The following is a 26257-nucleotide window of genomic DNA, read 5'->3' on the forward strand; positions in this document are numbered from 1 at the left end:
CTCTGTTATAGTAAGGATATTATTAAGCCAGAGAGGGTTCAGAAAAGATTTTTTTTAGATTAGATTCTCTACAATGTGGAAACAGGCCCTTTGGCCCAACAAGTCCACACCGCCCCTCTGAAGAGAAACCCACCCAAACCCATTTCCCTACCCTATATTTACCCCTGACTAACGCACCTAACACTGTGGGCAATTTAGCATGGCCAATTCACCTGACCTGCACATCTTTGGATTGTGGGAGGAAACCAGAGCACCCGGAAGAAACCCACACAGACACAGGGAGAATGTGCAAACTTCACACAGACAGGCGGGAATTGAACCCAGGACCCTGGCGCTGTGAGGCAGCAGTGCTAACCACTGAGCCACCATGCCACCCATATTAAATACAGCTTAACAATGAAATTCAACATGCAACACAGTAACAGGAAGAGTAGGTAGCCAAACTCACTCCTCTGCAGAGGCTACAACCTGAACCCAGCAGCTTAGACCGCGCCACTATAGCCCAGATGCAGTTAATTAATTTTTAGAATTAGAATCCCTACAATGTGGAAGCACCGACCCTCTGAAGAGCAACCCACCCAGACCCATTCCCCCACCCTGTATTTACTCCTGACTAATGCATGCAACCTACACATCTCAGAACACTATGGGCAATTTAGCATGGTCAATTCACCTAACATGCACATCTTTGGATTGTGGCAAGAAACCCACACAGACACGGGGTGAATGTGCAAACTCCACACAGTTACCCAAGGCTGGAATTGAACCTGGGTCCCTGACATTGTGAGGCAGCAGTGCTAACCACTGAGCCACCATGCTACCTACCAGGATGTTACCAGGAATGAATTATAAAGAGAGGCTGGATAGGCTGGGACTTTTTCCACTAGAGTGTAGGAAGTTAAGGGATGATCTTGTAGAGGTTTATAAAATTATGAAGGGTATAGATAAGGTGAATGGCAGGTGTCTTTTTCCAGAGATGGAGTATTTCAAAGCTAGGGAACATATTTTTAAGGTGACAGGAGAAAGATTTTAAAAAGACACGAGGCGCAACTGTTTTACACAGAGAATGGTTTGTGTGTGGAATGAACTTCCAATGGAAGTAGTGGATGTGGTTACAGTTACAACATTTAAAAGACATTTGGATAAGTACATGAACAAGAAATGTTTGGAGGGATATGGACCAAACGCAGGCAGGCAGGATTAGTTCAGTTGGGATTATGGTTGGACTGAAGAGTCTCTTTCTGTGCGGTAGGACCTTTAAGGTCCTAAAATGTCCTAAGGACTTCACAGGAGCATCACACCTAGAAGCATGGCACTCATCCACAGACTCTATCAACAAGCACACTGACCTGGACCCAATATATCAGCCATAAAATGAACAACTGGAACCGGCATCCAAAAACAGTAGAAACAGAACCAAATAAATTCCAGAAGACACAGAACAGCAGCACTTCACAGGAGGCTCCAAAGCACTGAAGATGTCAGTGGACAGGGGATGAAACATCTGCAAATCAATTTCTCACCTGGGTGAACATACTCACAACCAGGACAGCATCACACCATTTGGCCAATCAGTTTAAGTGTGGAGGTACTAGTTTCATATCATGATCTGTTGACATAGCTTCTATTTAAGTGATGCTCACACCTTGTATGAAATCTCAGTTTTATAGCCAATGAAATTTTAAGTGTCGTTAATGTTGTAATGTAGCAAATGCAGCATTTAAGAAATAACAAGGTTTCACAAATAGCAAAATTATAATGATCAGATAAACTGTTTTTAAAAATGCTGTTAATTGAGAAAGGAATGTCAGCTGAGAATGGGGAAATGTCCCCTGAGATTTCTTCACATAATAACATGGAATCTTTACCATCCACAGAGAGTTGAGATGAGGCTTTAGTTTAACATCTCAACTGGAAGGTGGCACCTCCAACAGTTCAATAGTCCCTCACTACTGTGCTGGAGACACATCTAAGTTTTGCACTCTAGTCTTTGGCGTGAGACCTGAACTCAGAGCGTTCTACATCATTGAAAGTACCACCAACTGAGACTCAACCGACATTTAAGTGAATCTTATTTTATTGTAGTGACATCAGAATGATAAGTTACATCACAAAGCTGCTGGAATTGCTTCTCCTGTGCTACAAAATTATCAAAATTAATCTTTTTAGTTGAAAATGTCTTGCAATTTTATAGAATAGAACATACCCTAGGGGCTGCAGTATAGTATGAGTACATTAATTAACAAGTCTGATCACTTGACTGTTATCCCATATACCTCACTCGTGAAGATATTCATCATGACACAGATGGATGTATCATATCATCCTTTTATATTTCTTTGCAGAAAATTACAGTACTCAGAATGTAGGAAGTAGGATATGATGATACAGATTGCAACAAAGTGTTTTTAATAATCTGCATTCCTTCTTATTTAAAAACAAGTCTACGCATATTACATAAAATAGCAATTATTTATAAGTATTAACTTTTTAAAATTTAAACTATGAAGGCAGTTAGGTGACTTTATGATGTCATGAGAAAGTTGCTGACGTCAAACTGGTAAATTGTGACATAATTAAAAATATTTTCACTTTGTATAAGGAAACTTGTAAATAATGTAAATATGTAAATACTCCCCATTTGTTCAATGAGACTAAATTCTTGTTAAGAACAAGCAATTCCTCTTATCAGAAAGACCTTTTCAGTTCCAATGTACAGACTGTGATGGAAAAGAGTGAGATACCTAGTTACTAACTAAACTGTATATGTGTTGTAGCTTTTAAAACATAATTCTGATGTACTCTGAAGGGTTTTTCAGTGTCATTTAGAAGCAGTACAATCTGATATATCAGTTCTGGGTTTGATCAATTACAGTGCAAGAGTGACTTCTGAGAAAAATTCCTGATACAAATAAGTCTTTACTGCCATCCTGAACTTGCTCTATGCAGACATTGACTTCTGTATGCTGTGAATAAAGAGAGTAGCTACTCAGTATAATACCCTGATAAATATATTGATTATGATCCCTTCACTAAGAGACTGAATATAGCCATGTTATGATGTCTTCATAACTTGCCCTTTGGTTGTATGATACCTTTGAATGGCTCATGTGGCTATATTGTATCTTGCATGCTTTGCTACAAAAGTTGCTGTGTTGGATATGGAACAGAAATAGAAAATATTTTTGATGCATTTTGAAAAGTAATTCTAAGGTACTCTGGCAGGATGGGGCCTGACATGCACCCTTACTCTTATGTACTGTTTTACACAATTGTATGTGAACTTGGATCTTTAAATTCTCATGTCATGTTCCCAATTTAATCTTTCATTTGGATCAGGAAAGGTTAGGACTATTTCCTATCCATAGAGACGGGGTGAGGGCGAACAAATTGTGCAAGATATCTCCTTTGACTCAGTAATAATTTGACTTCCCATTGTCTCAGCTCAGAAACTACAAACAGATTGTTTATGTTTGTAACAGAATGTATATTAGCAATTGTATTTTTGATAGTGTGTCTTTGAGATATTACAGAAATTTATGCTAACACTTGTCTGTATCAGCTTATTTGAGCCTCGTCTGAGTCTGTGGGTTCAGAGATTCAACTGTGAGCAAATTCCTGGATAGCATTGGGATATTCAACTGAGTGCCCCCCACCTTCTACAGGATTAGTTGCGAGTTAGCTCTTCATGCTGCTTTACATATATGTAAGAAGCAGACGAATTTTACATAACGCAATTGCTCTTTGGTTTTTTTGGGGTCTACACTCCAAGTAATTCATAGGGCATTAAGTATAGTTCGGGATATTTGTCGAAGAAACTGGAATAATTTGCTGGATGCAAAATTGCGTTAAATTTCGGGGCGGGAGAATGCAAAGAAACACCGGGCTTGTCGTACGTGCATGCTCCGGTGCTGTGGGAGAGGATATGCTGTTGCAACAATATTAAACCCAAGTGCTTGTGATTTAGGAGTGAAGCGCTGCTGCCCTCTCCCCGGCGGTGTCACGTGTCCTTTCCGGAACCCTAGAGGCGGAAATCTCCGAAAGTAGCCGATCGTCCGGCTGTGCGGACTGAGGACGAAGGTACGCCATTACTGGGCCGCTTTTTATTATCCGTCTCCATCCTCGGCATGGAGACTGCAAGCACTCACTGCTGACCGGCCTGGTGGCTGCCCTGCCCTCTGTGCTCTGGCCTGACTCTTTTATTTTTCTGATTCGCAGGACAGAAGAAGGGAGGAAGGAAAAAAAAACACTTAACACCTTGAGGAGGAGCCCAGTCCTTCCCGGGTAAGGGGTGGCCTGACGTGTTTCTGCTGACACCCAGGGCTAGGGCTGCAGGGAGCTGGGGGTGGGAGGTGAGGGAGAGCTCCCTCACGCTAACTGGGGCCGGGGGGCAAGAGCGGTCTCGGCATAATCCTCCCCATCACCTCCACGTCCCGATTTCTGGGAATATCGAGTGGCTTTCGAGCCCGCGGCCGGCGCCACCCGGTTGGGTTGGGGGGTGGTGGTGGTGGGTGGGGGGTGAAGGCCGGAGCCTCTCCTTCCTCCCTCAAACCCGGGCTGAGGTTGCAGCCAAGCCCCAGCCCCTCTCTTTTTCTCTCTTCCCCTCCCCCGCTCTTTTGCCCCGGCTTCTGAGAAGAGAGAGAGAGAGAGCAGGCCTGAGCCGCCCCTCTCTCCCTCTGCAGCCCGGGGAGAGGAGGCCCCAGCCTTCCCCCTCCCTCAAGAGTCTCATGTCACGTTGAAGTTTTTTTTCCATGGGGTGGGGGGGAAGTGAGGGACACGCCAAAAGCAAAACGTGGGTTTTAACCTGTTTGTCGGAGGCCCCAGACCATATGGAAATCTGCGCGGCTGCCCTGGGGGTGGAATGTAACCCCCGCCCCGGCTCTGGGTGTCCTGGGGGTGGTGGGGTGGGGAAAGAGACCGGCCGAGCTTTGACTCTTAACTGTGTTAGACATACTGGTATTAATATTTCAGCCGCGCGTGTGTAGGGTGTCAGCGCATTTGTAGCCTGAGTCTGAAATGACACGTTTGTGCTGGAGGGGGAGGAGGGAAAAAGCCGGTAAAAGAGGAACCATGTGCGGCCGGTGGTTGGTCTCAGAGGCACAGCGCGAGTGAGTGAGTCACTGTCACCTCCCCACACGGTTGTGTGCTGCCGGCTCTGACTGCACAAACATCATCGCACTCTCCTCTGCTGCAAACTCTTCCTTAATCTTTTAACTATATATAGATATTCTCACAACACTGGGGAAAGATCACCATGTGACCATTTTTTCAAAAAAAGACGGCTCGGATTCTTTTTTTGAAAACGGAAGTACATTAAAGTTTTAACCATTTTTGGGATCTGCGTTTAATAAGTAGTAGCAATTTTGAAGGATAGCGTAATTGGAATGTGCTGGAGAAAATTTATTAAACTTTTAAAGCTAATAACGTTAACGCCACGAATAGCATATCTTAGAAAGTGTTCGTTCAATTCTAGTTTCAGTTTACTTTAAAGATTCCTTCAAGGAAAAGGTGTTCATTTTTGGGGGGATGGAGGGTAGGGAGAGAGGGCGGTGTTGTAGATATATAAAGAGAGAATACATGAGATTAAACTTAATTTCAAAACTCACGTAGTGAGGAAACCAGTGTTTCAAGTTTATTGACTGAAATTCCTGATTACTGCTTGCGAAACATCTAAAGATCATTACTGAATATACAGTTGTACGTAAGAAATTCTATGTTGTGAATTAATGCAAAAGTTTCACCCAGAATGATGAGGACAAATACTTTACTAGATATTTGAAATTGGCCTTCCTGCTCCAATGTAAATACATGTAATTTCTTGCCTGATTTTACCCTGCCTCTGCTAAAGTGTAAATATGAATTCAAGTGTGAAAAAAAACTGTTATCTTAATTTACGAGTTGGCATTTAGTCAATATGATATGAGCATTGGATTGAGTGTGTACAAAGTTTGAAATGAATGTTGTGACATATTTGATTTGGCATGAATGTTATTTGAATATATCAAGAAGTAAAACACTTTACGTACATTAAAAATTAAATGACTTGAGAGTATGTGACAAATATTGATGCATGTAGAAAGATCGCAATGTTCACTTATTTCATGTGCCATATTTCACATGGACTCAGTGCTGCTCCCTGGCAGTGGGTGTGGTTTTGGTGTTCATGACAATTTGTGCGTTTCTCTCTGCACTGCAGTAACAGACTGTAAGGCCTAATAATCGTCAGGCACTATGTACATGAGAGAACATTGTGTGTCCGGTAGAAGAAATGCCACTTGCTAACATTGATATCAGAGTATTGCTACAGGCACCCTTTTCAATTTATATTAGTTGTGTGTATTCGAAGAGATTTTGGAAGTGGCAACAGCCAATGGAATTGAATCTGATTTGAACTGTAGTTGATGCTAGCTTTTATTATGGTCTTTGTATTTTGAAAAATAATTTGTCTATATTGATTTGTGGTCTAATATTTTGTTTGGATTTGGTGCAAATCTTCTCCATTTGAAATAATTCAAGTACATAAGTCTCCTACTCCATCCCATTTAACTTGATGCCAGATTTTAAATATGATGACTTGGATAATTCTCAATGATGCATTAGATATTTAAGCAGAAGAAATAAGGGCTGTTTAAACATTATAGCTGTTAGCAATTGCGTTAGTCTAGTTTGCAGATATCTGCCTTTTTTCTGAAAGTTGGAACAAGTTTGAAGTGAGCCACCTGGCTAACAACTTGATTACAGCAGGTCAGGCAACATCTGATGAAGAGCGGTCGAGACTCAAAACGTTAGCTTTCTGTCTCTCCATGGATGTTACATGAGCCACTGATCTCCAGCATGTTTTTTGTTTTCAGTTCAGATTCCAGCATCTGCAGTAATTTGCTCCTCAACAACTTGATTAGTTGGATGGCTTTACAGTATGTTTTAATTGATCTACATGATCATCCATAACTTGGGTAAAGTTTTCAAATGGATTTTTAATCTCAAATTGAAATTTAGAAATTGTAGTCTCTGCATTTGTCAGATTTAACCAATATGGCAATGGCGAAAGTGAGGACTGCAGATGCTGGAGGCCAGAGTCGAGATTAGAGCGGTGCTGGAAAAACTCAGCAGGTCAAGCAACATCTGAGGAGCAGGAAAATCAACGTTTCAAGCAGGAGCCCTTCATCAGGACTTCATCAAGGGCTCCTGCTCAAGACATCAATTTTCTTGCTGCTCGGATGCTGCCTGACCTGTGCTTTTCCAGCACCACTCTAATCTTAACCATTATAGTAATGAATTCTATATTGGAATGACTGGGTATAGATTGCATAAACTTTAAGAGGATATTTTGTGTAAGCAGATTCAGTAAATAAAGTTGGAAGCGAAATGTTTCTTTTGGCACTTCAGTTAAACTCCATTGTTTAGGTTGAATTGGCTTCTTAAAAACTTGAATTTTAAATTGTTTTGCTTGCATTGAAAAAAATAATTTTTTATTTGGGCATAACTTTAAAGTTTATCGTGTTTTTATTTTGAATGCTTACTTTCTAGCTTTTATATGATTAAAAAGTCATAATTGCATCAGGCACTCAAGCAATTCATATCTAATTTAAACTTTGATTGGATTTTCTGAGTTTCACAATCTGTAGAGCCTATGTAAACTGTTTTCTTAAAGACTGTCCAATTATTCTACACCATCTGTTTTGTCCCCTAGACCCTGCAATTTATCATTCTTCAATTGCATTTCCCATTTGCTTTTGGAAAGCTCCTATGCAATGTTTATCCATAGTCTTTTAAGTAGCGGTGAACACAGTATCACCTCCCAAATGAGTGCCTGTTTTTGCTGGATCTCGATGTTTAATCCTGCAAATGGCTTTCTGCTCTAGACAGGAAATTGTGTGATTGTGACATAGGTAAGTAATCCCTCTTTTTCTTCTCAACCTGTCTGCAACAGTTCACCATGTCGTGTAGCTCCACTTTATGGATCAGTGGTGCTGGAAGAGCACAGCAGTTTTACCTCGTGTAGCTCCACTGTCATCCATTGAGTGTGTCCCGTCTTGGCTGGTTCCATTCTAATGGTCTGACCATAACCATAATGCTGCTTGCAGTGCTTTTCTTCCTACTCTTGTACTGTTAACTCTGGTGTCCCAAAGATCTATCCTGGGGACCCCTTCTATGTCTCATCTGCATGGTATCCTGTGGAGACATTATCTGAAGGTCTGATGTTGATTTTCATGTGTGCTGACAGCACCCAGCTCAACTGCAGTGCCATCTCTACCTCTTCCACCGTGCAAAATTATCAAATGCTTATTCAGTTTTCCATAATGAGGTTACCCTGAAGAATTATCCTGTTCAACCTCTCTCCTTGCCTGAGGTATGGTGACTTAGGTCAAACCACCACCAGTTGCCTCCCTCCGAGAGCTGGTATGAATATGGCAACTATTTTTCCTGAATGAGCAGAAATTTCCACCAATTAAATATTGGGAAGACTGCAACCTTTGATTTGGACCTGACTTCAAACTGTTTCCTATTCACTAACTTCCACCCTTTACTTGAGCATCTTTATAAGGCTATTTGCAACTTTTGAGTCTCTTCAAATCAACCTCTGACCGCATCAGAGACTACATTACAATTACCTATTTCCACTTTGTTTTGTTCCTACCTGCAATGTGGGTGTTTGACTGGCATTTTTCTCCCTAATTGCCCTAGAGGAGGAACTGGTGAGCTTTCTTCAACCGTAGCAGTAGTATTTGAGGAAAGGAATGCCCACAGTGCTGTTAGGAATGGAGTTACAGAATTTGACCTGGTAACAGTGAAGGAGTGGAAATATGGTTGCAAGTCACAATGGTGTGCAGCTTAGAGAAGAAATTAAAGTGGTGGTGATTACAGGCATCTGTCATCCTTGTCCTTCTAGCTGCTGAAGTTGCAGATTTAGTAACTGCTCTCGGAGGGGCCTGAGGGATTTGCTTCCATGCATTCTTTTGCTGGCACATACTACTACTACCGTCTGTAGTATTGAGGGGGTTGAATGTTCAAGGTGATAATCAAGTAGAATGCTTTGTCTTGTATGGTGTTGAGCTTCTTCGTTGGTGGAGCAGCACCCACTCAGGCAAGTGGAGAGTATTGCATCTCTCTTCTGACTTGTGCCTTGTTACAGTTGCTTTATTCTGCATCGGCCCATTTTCTGCTGAAATATTCAACCTTGCCTCTGTTTCTTCTAGATTTGACTATTCACATACTCTTGATCTGGTCTCCCTCTATTTTTAATGTGCTTTAAATCCTGTTCATCTATCATCCTTGTACTTGCTGATATATGTTGCCTCCCATTCAAGCAGCACCTGCTTTTACATTTTTTTTTTCAAATCCTTCGTGACCTCCCTCTTCCCTAATTCTGCAATTTCCTCTAGTCCCAATTCATTTGAGATATGAATTAATAACGTTCTGGCTGTTAAGCATTCACAACTTTAATCATAGTGTCTCTGTTGTCTTCTGTTGGCTAGATTTGAAGTGCTGAAATTTCCTTCATGAACTTCTCCATCCATCTAATATTTCTCCTTTTAACACATTGCCTAAAAAACATTTTTGATCATCTGTCCTAATATAGGGGTAACTTAGAATTTCTTTTCAAATTCACTATGAAGCGTGTGTTCTAGATCTTGTCCAGTAGAATTTTATCATTTGCCAATTATTTAAAATTTGTGGGTCTGTAACTAGAGGAAATGGAGCAGGTAGGAAGTCCTTTATAATTTTGAATACCTTTTTGTCTTAATTTATCGTTCTGGTTTCAACAGTCTCTCTAAATAACTGAATTTGTTATTTCAATTATCATCCTGGTTCGCTTTCTCCAAGAATGTGGCATCTGTCCTAAAGCATTATTCACGATTGCAAAGTATTATTGCAGGGGCAATGTAGAGAGTCATATTGGACTTGCAGAGTTAACTCCGTTTTTCTCTTCACAGGTGCTGTCAGACCTAAGTTTCTACAGCACTTATCCTTTTCATTTTAGTAACTTTGAATATTTTTGAGTAAATTGTTTGGTATTTACATAAGCACTTCTGCTTGTATCTAAGGCATGTGAATGTGCAAATTAAAGGATTTTGTGGCTTGCAGAAAAATGTAAAATGATCTGATTGGATAGGAGTTCAAATTTGAGAATTAATGTGGAGAAATTGTACAATGTTATTATTTGGCATTTTCTTTTTCTCTTCTAAATCTGTTCCTCTATGAAGGGTTGATTCAACTGGGATGATTTTAGTTGCAAATCTTACAGCTCTGCAAATGACTGAGATTTGCCAACAAGATGTGCATTTCTTTTGGGTAGACTTGACCCTGTCGTTTTCTTCCAGATATAGTGCTCCATCTAGTGGCTCTAGTTGAGCCTTATTCAAAACTTTACAAATAAAACTCAGAATCCTTCTCTTTTCTCCCCACCTCACTCATTTGTGTACCTGCTCTTTCCCTGAACAAATCATTTAATCCCCAAAGCCCTTTAAAAACTCTGTCTCAAGGCAATTATCCAATTCTTTTTTGACAGCCTTGGTCTAATCTGTCTCCGTCATACTTGCAGACACTGTCAATGGTAGGAATATCGAATACAATGAAAAATGTTTCCTTCTGTTATTTCTTTTAACCTATTACTTTAATTCAGTGTCCTCTAGTTCTCTCTCCTGCTGTCAATAGAATAATTTCTTTCTCCAAGCCCCTTTTTATAATTTTGGACACCTACCTGCTCTTAACCACCCCTATTCAAGGAAAAAAAAAGTTTTCAAATCTAACTTATGCAACAAAAATCGCTTATTTTAGGAATCATTCTCAAATGTTTTTGGATCCTCATGCCTTTGCAACCTTCTCATGTGTTTTATTGAGAATTGGCCACAGTCCTTTTTTAAGGCTCAATCAATACTGTAGATACGGTTTTCAGAACTTGCTTGCTTTTGTACTCTGTGCCCTGTTTAGTAAACCCAGAATTGCACAGTAGTGTTAAGTGCTGAAAGAAAATCCAAAGCATTTTATACACACACACAGAGCAAGTGGGTAGCTTAGGGAAGGTCAAAGGAGGGAATTTGTGTTGATACAGAAAGTGGATGACATCCTTTAATTTGCATTGATGTTTACAAAAGGGAAGGATGTGGTGGATGCTGAGTGTCAGGAGGGGTGTGTTGATATTCTGGGGCATGTCAGTATAAAAAAGGGGCATTGAGTGTTTTAAGAAGCATTAAGGCAAATAAGTCCCTAGAACCTGATGTGATTTATCCCAGAATGCTGAGGGAGGCAGGTACGAAACTGTTGGGGCCTTGTACAAAATCTTTGTAACTTCCAGTCAGAGGATGACTGGAGAAGAGCCAATACTGTTCCTTTGTTTCTGAAGTGCAATGGGGATAATCCCTGACATTACAATCCAGTGAACCTTGCTTTAGTGGTAACAAAATTCCTTAAGAAAATTGAGGTATCAGTGCACATTTGGAAAAATATGGACTTATTAGTGATAGGCAGTATGTTTTGTGTGGAGAAGTTTATATCTTGCAAACTTAACTGAATGTTTTTAAGAAAACGGCAAAAATGAGAACAGGATGGTAGGTATTGTCAATATGGACTTTAGCAAGGCCTTTTACAAGATCCCTCATGGCAGGCTGATTCCTTTCTTAAAAAAAAAAGGAAGTCACATAGGGCCTGCACTGAGCTGGTAAGATGGATACAGAACTGGCTTAGTCACAGAAGACAGTAGTTATGAGTTTTGAGAAAATTTGAAGCTCAGGTTGAGGTTCTGGATGTAGAAGACAGTAGTGGTGGAAGGGTGTTATTCTGACTGGACTACTGGTGTTCTATGATGTGTTCTGTGAATCAGTGCTGGGACCCCAATATGGTTTGGAGGAGAACATAGGTGGCCTTAACAAGTTTGCAGATGGCACAAAGATGGGGCAGCTGCTGATAGTGAGAAGGATAGTCAGAGAATACAGCAGGATGTAGATAGGCTGGAGACTTCGATGGAAGAATAGTAGTTGGAGCTTCTTCTGGATAAATGTGAGATGATGTATTTTGGAAGATCTCATTCAGAAGGGAAGTGTGTATAATAAATGCCAGAACCCTTAATTGCATCAACATACAGAGGTGTCTAGGTCCACAGTTCCCTGAAAAGGGCAACATAAGTGAATAAGATGGTCAAGAAGGCATATATTGTCCTTGCCTTCATTGGCCTGGCCATAGAGTATTAAAAATTAGCAAGTTATGTTGCAGCTGAATAGAACTTTAGTTGGGCCACATTTAGAATATTGTGTACATTTCTGGTCACTACACTCCCAGAGTGGTGTGAAGGCTTTGGAGAAGGTACTGAAATGGTTTACCGGGATATTGTCTGGTAAAGGAATCAGCCTGCCATGAGGGATCTTGTAAAAGGCCTTGCTAAAGTCCATATTGATAATACCTACCATCCTGTCCTCATTTTTGCCATTTCCTTAAAAACATTCAGTTAAGTTTGCAAGATATGAGGAGAGATTGGACAGTTTTGGTTTATTTTCACTTGAAAATCGAAGTATGAAGGGTGACTTGATAAAAGTATGCAAAATTGAGGCACGGATAGTTGGAGTCTTTCTCAGGATAGGAGTGTCAATTACTAGGGGATGTAGCTGGAAATGTGTTGCTGGAAAAGCGCAGCAGGTCAGGCAGCATCCAGGGAACAGGAGAATCGACGTTTCGGGAATCCTGAAGAAGGGCTTATGCCCAAAACGTCGATTCTCCTGTTCCCTGGATGCTGCCTGACCTGCGCTTTTCCAGCAACACATTTCCAGCTCAGATCTCCAGCATCTGCAGACCTCACTTTCTCCTACTAGGGGATGTAGGCTTAGTTAAAAGAGGGAAAGTTTAAAGGAGATGCGAGAAGCAAGGTTTTTTGTTTAGGGTGGTAAGTGCCTGGAATGTGCTACCAGAGGTGGTGGTGGAGGCAGGTAAAGTAGCAGTGTTTATGAAGTATCTTGACTGATTTATAATAGGTCAGGAACAGAGGGAAATGCACACTATAGAAGCAAAAGGTTTTTACTTTATAGACAATTCTGCCCTTAAAGCCTGCACCAACATTCAATATGATCATGGCTGATCATCCTTAATCAGTATCCTGTTCCTGCCTTATCTCCATAACCTTTGAGGAGAAAGTGAGGTCTGCAGATGCTGGAGATCAGAGCTGAAGAAGGGCTTATGCCCGTAATGTCGATTCTCCTGTTCCCTGGATGCTGCCCGACCTGCTGCGCTTTTCCAGCAACAAATTTTCAGCTCTTATCTCCATAACCCTTGATTCCACTATCCTTGAGAGCTCTATCCAACTCTTTCTTAAATGAATCTCTTAAATGAGTCTCTTAAAAGAGACTGGGCCTCCACTGTCCTCTGGGGCAGAGCATTCCACACAGCCACCACTCTCTGGGTGAAGAAGTTTCTCCTCAACTCTGTCCTAAATGGTCTACCCCGTATTTTTAAGCTGTGTCCTCTGGTTCGGCACTCACCCATCGGTGGAAACATGTTTCCTGTCTCCAGACTGTCCAATCCTTTCATAATCTTATACGTCTCCATCAGATCCCCTCTCAGTCTTCTAAACTCAAGGGTATACAAGCCTAGTCGCTCCAGTCTTTCAGCGTAAGGTAGTCCTGCCATTCCAGGAATTGACCTCCTGAACCTATGCTGCACTCCCTCAATAGCCAGAATGTCTTTCCTCAAATTTGGAGACCATAACTGCACACAGTACTCCAGGTGTGGTCTCACCAGGTGTGGTCTCACCAGGTGTGGTACTGAAGGAGGTGGCTTGAGAAATCGTGGATGCGTTGCTGATTATTTTCCAGAGTTCGATAGATTCGGGATCAGTTCCTGCAGACTGGAGGATGGCTAATGTTGTACCACTTTTTAAGAAAGGTGGCAGAGAGAAAGCAGGAAGTTGGATGAAATTACGACACATCTGGATAGTAGTCACAGGATAGGTCAGAGTCAGCATGGATTTATGAAGGGGAAATCATGCTTGACTAATCTTCTGGAATTTTTTGAGGATGTAACTCTGAAGAGGGAGATCCAGTAGATGTAGTGTACCTGGACTTTCAGAAATCTTTTGATAAAGTCCCACATAGGAGGTTAGTGAGCAAAGTTAGGGCACATGGTATTGGGGCCCTGTACAGCTGCAGAAGAACCTCTTTGCTTCTATACTCAATCCCTCTTGTTATGAAGGCTAGCATGCTATTAGCCGCCTTCACTACCTGTTGTACCTGCATGCTTACCTTCATTGACTGGTGCACAAGAACTGCCCCTTTACCTAAATTGATTCCATTAAGGTAGTAATCTGCCTTCCTGTTCTTGCCACCAAAGTGGATAACCATACATTTATCCACATTAAACTGCATCTGCCATGCATCTGACCACTCACCTAACCTGTCCAGGTCACCCTGTAATCTCCTAACATCCTCCTCACATTTCACCCTGCCACCCAGCTTCGTATCATCGGCAAATTTGCTAATGTTATTACTAATACCATCTTCTGTATCATTAATATTTATTGTAAAAACCTGCGGTCCCAGCACTGATCCCTGCGGTACCCCACTGGTTACTGCCTGCCATTCCGAAATGGAGCCGTTTATCACGACTCTTTGTTTCCTGTCAGCTCACCAACTTTCAATCCAAGTTAGTACTTTGCCCCCAATACCATGTGCCCTAACTTTGCTCACAAACCTCCTATGTGGGACTTTATCAAAAGCTTTCTGAAAGTCCAGGTACACTACATCTACTGGATCTCCCTCGTCCATCTTCAGAGTTACATCCTCAAAAAATTCCAGAAGATTAGTCAAGCATGATTTCCCCTTCATAAATCCATGCTGACTCTGACCTATCCTGTGACTACTATCCAGATGTGTCGTAATTTCATCCAATTTCCTTCTTTCTCTCTGCCACCTTTCTTAAAAAGTGGTACAACATTAGCCACCCTCCAGTCTGCAGGAACTGATCCCGAATCTATCGAACTCTGGAAAATAATCACCAACGCATCCACGATTTCTCAAGCCACCTCCTTCAGTACCCTGGGATGTAGACCATCAGGCCCTGGGGACTTATCAATCTTCAGACCTAACAGTCTCTCCAACACCAATTCCTGGCAAATATAAATTCCCTTAAGTTCAGGTCCTTCAGCCACTGTTACCTCGGGGAGATTAGAACGGCATCAAGTATTGGTGCAGTCTTTGTGGGCTTAAGGGCCTGATCCTGTGCTGTACTGTTCTTTGTTGTTCTTTGCTTTCTTGAGCTGTCACCCTGATGTTTGCATATGTCGGAGCAGAGAAATCAGAGAGTGCAACTCCTTTAGAAATGCACCATTATTTTAAAAGGCCTACTCTTGTTCCTCCCACCAAACTAATCACTTCTCTGCATTAAATTTAAACTGCCATTTATCTATCTGTTTCACTAGCCATTGTCCACTTGAGACTTATTGTTATCCTTCTCAGTTCAGTATTCCTCATTGCTTAAAACCTGGTGACCATCTGACTTGACATCAAACTGCACTGTCAAAATGTTGTGCATTAGAGTTGATGTCAGTGACTATAATTAACAAAAATTCAAGATGCCAAGCTTCAATAGAAATGGAAGTGGGCATTGTCCTTTAACTTGGCTAATTTAGTGTTTGCTTCTGTCAGGATTTACATATGTTAAGCAGAATTGTTGCATTGTTCTGTGCAGACCCTCCAATATGGTGTAATTTTTTTTTGCATTGCTACTCCCCTCCTCAAAAGTTCATTTGATGTCTGGTTCAGCAAACAACAGATAGAGTTTTTCTGATCTGTGCCATTGAATCTCGCCAGACTGTGGATTTATGCCCTCAACTTTGGTAGCCAGTGATTACCGGTCATTATACTCCATATGTTCTGGAATGCATTGATCATGTTAACCCTGGGCATTTAATTAATAATTGTTTCCAATTTCAGGTTAGAATGATGCAAGCATTTGTCCCGTATAACTTGGTGTATTTTCAGCTTGAGGAATTATGTCTTCCTTGAAAAAACCCTGTCTATTTATACTGGACCATGAAACTCTGAAACCTTGCCTCTGAAACTCTGCTATTTGATCTCTACACTGGTTAAAATAGATGCCAATGTTTGCATGAAATTTCAATTTATTAGATTTTGATGTAGTTCCTACTGTTAACGATTTCATTTAATCATAATTAGAATATGTAATTTTCTTGAAATGTTCCCAATTTTTGAAGTGTCTTAATTGATTGACATTACTCAAATTTCTATATTATACAATCACCTGTTGTGGCAAAGTACCTGAAGTAAGTCGTCTCTTAACATGATATGGAAAATTCTGGATGCCCATGTTTGTATCTTACTGTTACCATTTTGAAGGGTGCTGGATCAACAATGAAGAGTCACTGGACCTGAAACGTTAATTTGGATTTCTCTTCACCTTTGTTACCAGAACTGCTCAGCTTTTCTAGCAAGTTTGTTTTTGTTTCTAGTTTGCAGCATCTACCATTCTTTCAGTTTTTATTGAGATGCAATAAAGTTGTTTAGTAATTATCTGATAATGACCTCTTAGTTCAGTTGGTCACAGCTTGTTGCACTTGCTTTATGTGGCAATGGCTAATTGTTTTTCATGTAATGAGGATTGCTTTCAGTCCTTTGGCATTAACTGTATGAGTTTTGTATTTCTAAAACTTCAAATTATACACATGTAGCTTCTGGAGAAAAGAATTCTTACCCCTGAAAGCTGGACTGTTTTTTTTAACCTAGGTTCCTCCTATCTCTAATGTAGTTTCTTCTCAAACAACTGTTGTAGAGATGCTGTATAGATACCTACTGAGCCATTATTCACTTGAAGTTCTTAGATACTTCTAAGAAAAAAGAATCAAACCAGAAGTGCGCAATGGATAAAGTCTGACCTAATTACAATCTTAGTTCAAACATTAGCAGAAGAGCTGAATTGCTGGTGTGAGATGAGACTACTGTCCTTAGGCATCAAAGAGCCCAGCAAAACTAGTCAGTGGGAGTAAAGAGGAAAACTTTCTAAAGGAAGACAGTTGTGGTTGTTGGAATCTGTTCACATTTAATGGCATTACCATTACTGAATTCTTCACAGCCACCATCTTGGGGGTTGCTTTTGACCAGAAATTGAACTGGACTAGGCATATATAGTGGCTACGAGAGCAGGTCAGTATGAACTTTCATCCTGACTCCCCAGAGCCTGTCTGCTCTTTCAAACACTGATGTAATGTAGCATAAATGTGTACCATCTGCAAGATGCTCTGCAGAAACTCACTTAAGCTCCTTTTTAGATTGCACCTTCCAAACCCATGATCACTATGAAGTGGAAGGACAAGAGCAAAAGCTACCTGGTACATTCAAGTTTCCTTCAAAGTCATTCTGTATTCTCACATAGAAATATGTTGCCATACATAAAGTGTCACTGAGTCAAAATCCTGGAACTGCCACCTTTAATTGCATGTGCGTCCAGCTACATTAAATGGACTGCAGCAGCTCACTGAGGGAGTTCAACATCACTTTGAGAGCAGCTCTGGATGGGCAATAATTGCTGGCCCAGTCAGCAAAGCCCATATTTCATAAGAGTAGTTTAAACAAACTGGTGTTACAACAAAAAAAGTTATAATTTTGCATTATAAATGCTCTCTGATCAACTTTTGAAACAAAGCACATTATGTGCTTGGCCGCCTTACTGGATTAAGTTGGTAAATTGAGTTTAATATCACCAAGTGCAAGAGTTGTGTATTTAATTCCTTTGGTTCCTCTAAGGAATTTTCAGTTACTCCTGCAAACTACTTCACTTTTTGAAACATAACATTCAAAACAACCTGCAATAGTTGTATCAACTTACTAATTTTTTTTGTATTTCCAGTTTGCATTATATCAGCGTGTGCATTCTTACTGCAGTGAATATGTGAAGTTGCTACAGTTCTGGATTCCCATACTTTGATTTTGTCCTGATAGCTGTTAATGACTGATTATTGGTACTTAACAAGCTTTTTTTTCTTCCTGAAAGTCCTGTCGTCATTTTGTGATAAATGGTATTTCATTAGTCACATGTATCTAGCATGTGCTAATTATGAAACTGTCAAGACTGCAGGTGAATTGGAACATTACAGTTTACTTGGCATGATTTGGATGCAAATTTTTATAACCTTAGTTGGCAATAATGGTACCTAACTTTTAATATGGGTAAAAACAATGACTGCAGATGCTGGGAACCAGATTCTGGAGTAGAGTGATGCTGGAAAAACACAGCAGTTCAGGAAGCATTTGAGGAGCAGTAAAATCGACGTTTCGGGCAAAATCCCTTCATCAGGAATAAGGGCTTTTGCCCGAAACGTCGATTTTACTGCTGCTCTGCTGCCTGAACTGCTGCGTTTTTCCAGCACCACCCTAACTTTTCATATGTCCAGTTGGCAGAATTGCAGTAGTATGATTGTTTCTATTCCTTAATTTTAGCAAATTATGCAATATTTTAAGTGTTGGATTTCTGTTGTGGTTTCAAGAGATAAGATTGCACGTTTTAAAATGAATTTCCTGATATACAATATTTTTGCCAGATGCTAATTTGATGTGTGGTCAATCAAACCAATCCATGCCAGTTAATTGCATCCTGTTAATGATATTTGTTTGATAGGAACATTTACTCAGCTCCGGATTAATTCCTCATGACTTCTAATGGAAAATCTGCTGGCTTGTAGAAACAATTTAACGAGGGGTTGCTGCTTTATAGGGAACACGTATTGCCCAACTTTGCAGCTGATCCATTAGTGAATTATCAGATGTAAGTATTTTTGACAAAGATGATCACTTAAATGTAGTTTTTGTATGTATTAAATTTGATGCATGCTAACGACTTTAACCCTGTGAAAACACCCACTGCTTTATCTGGAATACTGGTTTAGCCTGTAAGTGCGACTGGTAGAATTTTCTAACTGTGATCATCATTGTGTTACATTATGTCCATCACACATTCACTTCACTTCAGTGTTAGAGACATGTGACGAAGGAGATTGATCTTAAATATTCCCCACATCATTAAGATGAAGTAATAAAATAATTTATGAACACTACTTTCTACCTCCTGGCTATACTCACTGAATTGCCAATTAGATGCAACAGCATGAAGACAGTCCAGCTATTGCAAGTGGATTTTAATGGGGTTTAGAGGTCTTGTTGAAATGGTATCAAGCCTTGATGAAATCACGTTGCGTGTTGTGCACAGTTTTGATCTCCTTTCTGAAGGAAGAATATACTTCCCAGAGAGAGTTTACCAGACTGATCCCTGTAATGGTTGAATTATGAGGAGAGATTGAGAAATCAGAGAGTTTTACAGCATGGAATTCTGTAACATTTAGATGAATGAGAAGGACTTCATTGAAACATACAAAACTCTTGATATGGATTCATGTTGTAGATGTTGGAAGGATTTTTCTCTAAGCTGGAGTGTCTAGAAACAGGGAATTCAGTTCAGATTAGGGTAGGCTATTTAAGACTGGAATAATGAGGAACTCCTGCATGTGGTTAATCTTTTAGAACTTTCTAATTCAGGATTGTGGAGAGTCCATCATAAATATGTTCAGGATAGAGATCAGTAGATTTCTAGACATTTAAAAAAAAACAATTAGTATGGAGAGTGCATGAAAATCACGCACACAGCCATTATCGAGTTGGACGGTGGAGCAGTCTTTTAGAGCGTTTAATATCCTACTGATCCACATTCATCTCTGCCTAAATGAATTGTGTTCCACAAGCTGGTTGTGGTCATTGCTGAAACTCTTGACTTGTTGGTTGCCTCCCTTTTGACTGGTTTTAAAAATTGGTTCTCATTTTCATTTGGTCATTGTGCGTCAGTAATTACTGTCCCACTTATTTGAGATCCACTACTTGCCTTTATCAGCAGTGCTGTTTGTCGCCCTCAGCCAGGTCCAATGAACCACCCTCTTCTAACCCTACACGGTTATGATACTATTAATGATTGCTAAGTGTTACAGCAGCCTACTGCATGCCACTAGATACCATTTCCAAAGTACAGAGAAGCCATTTGTACGCATTCTCTCTGATATTAATTGTATTTGGTTATGCAGAATGATGCCTGCTCTGATATGATGGTACTGTTAAACTAGGAGATATATCTGAGAAAATTTTGATGACATTTGTGCTTTAGCACTGTATACTTCAGTTATGAATTAATTAGGAATAAGAATTGGGAGTAGGAAGGATGACTGGCATGTATATAGTACCTTTGAAAACTATAGAATGTGCCAAAGTGCTTTAAAATCTCTTGTAAGAAATGTGACAAATGCCAAGACCAACATTTTTAAAATCCTGATTGAGGGGGAAATATTGACCAGGACAATGGGAATAGTTCCCCTGCTCCTTTTTCCAAACTTCTGTGCTGCTATGGGCCTTTCTTCATCCACCTATGGGGACAACATGTCCCCTGTTTAACATCTTGCAGAAAGTACCAGTGACTCTGCTGCACTCTTTCAGTACTGCAGTTGTCTTAATTTAAAAAAAAAATGGAATGGACTTGAATATAAAACATTGTAATTTAAAGGTGAGATTGCAGACAGCTGAGTGAGTAAATGTTCTAAAATGCTTCTTAGCAACTTGCAACTGGGTTTAAACCTAAGTTTACAGAGGTAAAGTGACTTGCAAATGCGGGCATCTAATATGCAGTAATGATTACTAACTCAGTTGATTGCTTTGTTTGAAAATAGAATGTTGTTTTTGCATCTGTGATTTAATTGTAGAAGCTCATTAAAAAAGCCGGAAACTTCTTAAAAAATGTGTGCGCAATTCAACTCATTAGCTGGTTTCTGAAGTAATGCTTTTGAGGGAATGTTACACAAAATATGCTCACTAAGTCTCTCTCTTGTCTTCCCCAACTAGTTGTGTTTTTCTTTTAAGATCTTTTGTGGTCTGTAACCATTTCTAGTTTATGGCCTTATTAAACGCTTGGGGAAAAGTTTGTACGGACTTGTGATCTGGAAAGCGTATCATCCTGCTGGGTGGATTGAGCACTCAATCGGCCTTGAATAAGAGATGAATTGCCTATAATGTTTGCCATTATTAATACCTGTTACCTTTTCAAGGGCTGTTGGAAACATTGAGACAGAACTACTATGCTGTGTCCTCTTACTTGATCATCATTTCCCCCCTCCCATGATTACTAATGTCCTCAACTGCATCCTCTCCATTTCCTGCACCTCAGCCCTCAAACCCCCTCCCCAACCACAAAAAACAGAGTCCCCCAGTCCTCACATTTCACCCCACCAATCAACAAATCCAATGTGTCATCCTCTGCCATTTTCCCCACCTGCAGTCAGACCCCCACCACCAAAAAGAATATTTCCTTCACCATTCCTCTCTGACTTCCATAGGGACCTTTTCACTCTGCGAATCCACCGTCAGTTCCACACTCCCCACCAACCTCTGCTCCACACCTAGCAACTTTCCATGCAACTGCAGGAAATGCCTCTACATCTCCCCTCTCTCCTCTGTCTAAAGCCCCAAACAATCATTCCAAATCTGTCAGAGATTTACCTGCACTTCTAACCTGGTCTATTGCAACCGTTGCACCCAATATGGTCTCTACGATGGAGAGACCAAGCTCAAACCCGGGGACTGGTTCACAGAGCATCTGAGCTCTATATGCTACAATCAATGCCACCTTCCAATTGCCAGCCATTTCAACTCCCCTTCTCACTCCCACTCCCTTGGTGTCATATCCATCTTGGGCTGCCTCCACAGTCAAAATGAAGCCACATGCAAATTGGAAGAAAAGCACTTATTTGCCACCCCAGAGCTTACAGCCCAATGGCCTCAAGATAGAGTTCACTAGTTTCAAAATCTCTCTCTTCCTTACCCCCCCCCCCCCCCCAAATCTGCCGACCTTTGCTCTTCCAGCTCCACATTTTATTGACTCTGACATCCAGCATCTGGAGTCCTTATTATCCCCATGCTGTGTAGTTTAGACTCCTATTGATTGTTGGATTCAGTAAAAGCATGTTTTGAAATGGCTTAAGGAAAAATTTAATGTTAAATAATTAAAATGTGCAGCCTTACATTTTATAAAATGTTTTTATTTGTATACCTCATTGTAAGACAGCTTCTGAAAACTTTGGCTTTTGAAAGTTTTGATTTTCACAATGACCAAGATTATAGAAGCTTCATCCAAGTTAATATGAATTGTAGATTTAGGATGCACTGGATTTAAGTGGGGTAAAGAGCACTTAAATGTCAACAAATTTCCTGTTGTTCTGGGATTACATGTAAGTTGGACCAGGTAAAGACGGCAGTTTCCTTATCGAGGACATTAGTGAGCCAAATGGGTTTTTCTGACAACTGATAATGATTTTATGGTCAGCATTAGACTCCTAAATCTGGATATTTATTGAATTCAAATTCCACCATCTTTCGTGGTAGGATTCAAACTAGAGTCCCCAGAACATTCAGGGTCTCTTGATTTAAAAGTCGCATGATAACACTAGACCATCACCTCCCCTTTTCGTATGCAATTTTAAGTTGGCACTTTAATGCATTATCTCGGGGATACATGCTTTTAGAGAGATGTTGAACTGAGGTATGCCTTAAAATTAACAAGCAGTTTTAGTGTACTATTTAAGACCTGATATGGAGTCTTGACTAATTTCTTTTTTGATCAACAACATAAACACGTAAGTCTGTCTTTATTTCTTTAGTGGCCCTTACACCATGCAAATTGATAGGATCTTTAAACAAAGTGACCAGACAGTGTAAATACAAAGTTTTATTTATTTTTTATCAAAGATTTTTTGTAGTTATCAATGGCATCTACATAAAACTTTCTCATAATGTATCTGTCATTATGCATTTTGTCATTTATTTTCAGAAGCAAGGGAGAGAATGGATTACTTGAATGTTCTGAAGACTGGAAACCTATTTTTCTTGGTGATGACTGATATAAAATTAGTATAGAACACAGCCCTTTTAAGAGGAAATGTGGTCAAAATGAAATGGAAGGCATTTGTGCTGATTCATGCTCCATTTAAACAGCATGTGATGTGTGACAGCTGATGCAAGTCAGGGATGAGTGGGCTGGAATTTAATTGTTTCTGAAAAATCTGAGGAAGTGTAATGCCATTCACTTGGATTTTTGTTTTTGGAATTTGGTTTAGTGCTGATGCTCAATTTTTAAACTTTTTATTAATCGATCTGATTGGAATTGGCAGAAATTATTTATCATCTCTACTTAAGACAGCTCCCTACCTTTTTTGAATTGTTAAAGTCCATGTTTAGACCACCCATGATATTGTTTGAGACAGTGTTATAGTAGGTATAGCAATAAAGTTCAAAGTCAGCATGATCAGCATACAATTTGTATTTGCACGTTGCTTAGTGTACCATTGTATTGGCTTCTGCTTCTGGAGGCTGCTGCCATGTATGCACCTTGGAACTCTGCAGCAGAAAAGTAGTTTGAGGGAATGTTGGCAGTGACTCAAAGGTGGTATTCTTCTAGATGGAGTTTGCAGGTTTGTAAAGTGCTGTCAAAGGAGGCTTATCTCGTTGCTGCAGAGAAATACTCTTTTTTTTCAAAATCTATAAATATTGTAAATGGCACATACTGATACTGTGCATCACTGGAGGAAGATATGAATACGCAAGATGATCAATCAGGCTGCTTTATCCTGGATGATGTTGAACTCGAGTGTTGGGGTTGCATGCATTTTGGCACGTGGAGAATATTCTGTCTCTGGCTTGTACTATGTATATAATAGGCGGCTTTGTGTTGGAAAGGCAGTTGCATGTTGCACAATTTCCTACAACAGTATTTGTGTATTTAATACATTTTTGTTTCTCTGGACTTTAAAGGCCCCAAGGATATCGCTGGGGCACTCAGCAATGGTAATGCTGTTGAATGCTAAGGGGAGACGATTAGAATTCCATTTTTTTTTTGGAGATGGTCATTGAATGTATCTCATCCAGTGCTGGTGGCTTGTCAATCTTAACTACCAATAGTCCATCTAACATTTCTTCCTCATCAAGTTTGAAACCTTCTAGTGACACTTTCCTCTTTTGTCACCAAGGACCGGTCAGAATCTCCTTTTTTTAATAAAGACAGGTAGGGTATTCATTTAATATGTCAGCCATGCCGAATGTTTCTATGAATAAAGCCCCATTTTGGCCTATTAGCAAAATTTCACTTTTCTTCTCTAATATGCTTTTTCACCTCCCCTCTGTTTGTACTCTGTTTTCAATTGTATTTTCAACATGGCCTCTCTCATGAGCACATTGTTTTCTTTTACTTAATTTCTATCATCTTTGTCAGGGAACTTTGCATTTGTTTGACCTACCTTTTTTCTGTTATGAATGTACCTGAATCATCTCTTCGGTAGCATGTTGAGATTTTTCTGCTAACCTTTCATTCCAGTCTAACGAGCCCAGCTCTGTTTTTACTGCATTAATTTTTCTTAGTTGACCATTGTCATTCTTCCCCCCAATATCCTAACCTTACAATACAGTGGTCACTGTCTCTTGAATGTTATCCCATTGGCACTTTATCCACCTTATTTCCTCATCTTCATGTGATAATGTGGACATTAAAGCTGTGTACCTCTGTTTTATGTTAAAACATCAGAAAAATAACTTTATTACGTGGCTTCTTTCCAAAAAAAAATTCTCCCCACCCCAAAGTTACTATTCATAATTCCTAAACGTTTTTGCTAAATTGCTTACGTAATTTTTTTTGTTGAGTATATGTATATGGCTAGAATACGATGAATGCCATGTATGGTTTATTCTAAAATAAAGTGATATATTTTCCCCCTGCCAATGGTTATCCTTAATCTTAAAATGTTAAGGAACCCTGGTATGGTATCTGGGTGTTGAGACCACCACTGTTTTCCTTTTTAATTTTCAATTTTTGGTTTGAAGTAGAGAACAGAAGTTAAGAGTTGAAGTTTCAGCAGCAACTTCCTTTGGAAAGGAGAGAGCAAACAAACTGCTTATTTGCAGGAACTAGCAGGAAAGATAATTACAAGATAATTGTTCTAGGAACTTTGCAGACGTTTGGCATCAAGATTGTTATGGTGAAGCATTGGTAGCTGGTTAAATGTTGTTTTGGTCAGCTAACTACAGTTGAGAAAGAAAGAGAAACCATAGGTTGAACTGGGTTTTGATTTTGGGAAGAAGGCTGTGTGCTCAGACATTGCTGGCCGGCAAGCGATGTTTGAGATTTATTCTCTTAGTTTTATATTCTGTTATTGAATGTTCCGAGAAGAAAATCCTAGTTTATAAGAAACAAGTGGATATTCCTTGTAGCATGCTGGAAGCTGTTTGCATTGATTGGTGACTTTGGAATTCAAACAAGATACAATTTCACATTGTAACATCATTCAAGGATTTCAAATGGGTTTGGTACTCCTCATCGAAACGGTTATTGAGCTGGCCGGTTGCCACACGTCATTTTTAAAAATATTTTATCCTGTCTGTCTTTGTGTGAGTGGGATGTATGATCAAGGAAGATTGTGTTTAAATCACATTAATCGATTACCTTGTTTAGCTTTTGCTCTACTATGTCTTAATAAATTGTTAATTTCTATTTAAGTTATAACTTTGGTGTCTGATAACTGTTATTCTGGTTAGGACTAAATTGAATCTTTCAGGGTTTAAATCTTTTTGAAAGACTATGTAGTCTCTCATTGCATTGAAACTTGCAAATTAAGCATGTCTTCTTTTGAATTCCAGTGTTAAAAGTCAATGCTTACATATGTATGTTACCAGTTCAGGTCCTTCTCCTATAACGCGCGTTTCATTAATGCAAAATCGCTGAAATGTGATTGACAAATTGGGGGCATAGCTTCAAAAGCGCAAACTTTTAAAGTGTGTTGGCTGTAACACGATTACATTGCCTACACTTTAGCTGCTGATTCTAAAGTGTGATTTTTTTTCTATACTGTAGACTTGCACAAGAACGTTATAGAAGAGCTACTTGTAATATCACCAAGTGACAATGCAAGTTTTACAGTAGCTTTTCAGTGCAACTCCAAAACATTAAAAAATTGCATACCCCATTCTGTGATAGTTTCCTTGAGATTGTGTTCCTATGTACTTCCTCCTCATTCTAAATCCATTGTATTAACCCATCATATCGTCTTAGCTCAACTGCTAGATCATGGAGCTCGTAATCCCTTGGGCATGTTTCAAGTCCCATGTTGACCAATTTGTTTTCTTAAATATTCTAGTGGAATTTTTCCCTCACAAAAGAAGCTTGTACCAAAAATTAATTATATTATTTA

The 26257-nt window shown here is 39.8% G+C and overlaps 1 protein-coding gene across 6 annotated transcripts in view; it reads left to right on the forward strand.

The window, feature by feature from the left end:
- The first annotated feature begins 4062 nt into the window (after positions 1-4062).
- The window catches only part of LOC122555982 (eukaryotic translation initiation factor 4 gamma 1-like), a 137854-nt gene continuing 115659 nt past the window's right edge, over positions 4063-26257 (forward strand). For 3 of the 6 annotated variants that reach the window (XM_087993546.1, XM_087993543.1, XM_087993548.1), the window contains exons 1-2: positions 4147-4284; positions 18613-18759. The gene's annotated coding sequence lies outside the window, so the exon portion shown is untranslated. Of the gene's footprint in view, positions 4081-4141; positions 4285-18612; positions 18760-26257 lie in introns of those variants that run through there. The other 3 variants (XM_087993547.1, XM_087993544.1, XM_087993545.1) reach the window with 2 other exon arrangements.

The sequence above is a fragment of the Chiloscyllium plagiosum genome, unplaced genomic scaffold, assembly GCF_037043375.1.
Source record: "Chiloscyllium plagiosum isolate Xiang-an unplaced genomic scaffold, Cpla_swu_hap1 HiC_scaffold_13, whole genome shotgun sequence".
Classification (NCBI taxonomy): Eukaryota; Metazoa; Chordata; class Chondrichthyes; order Orectolobiformes; family Hemiscylliidae; genus Chiloscyllium; species Chiloscyllium plagiosum.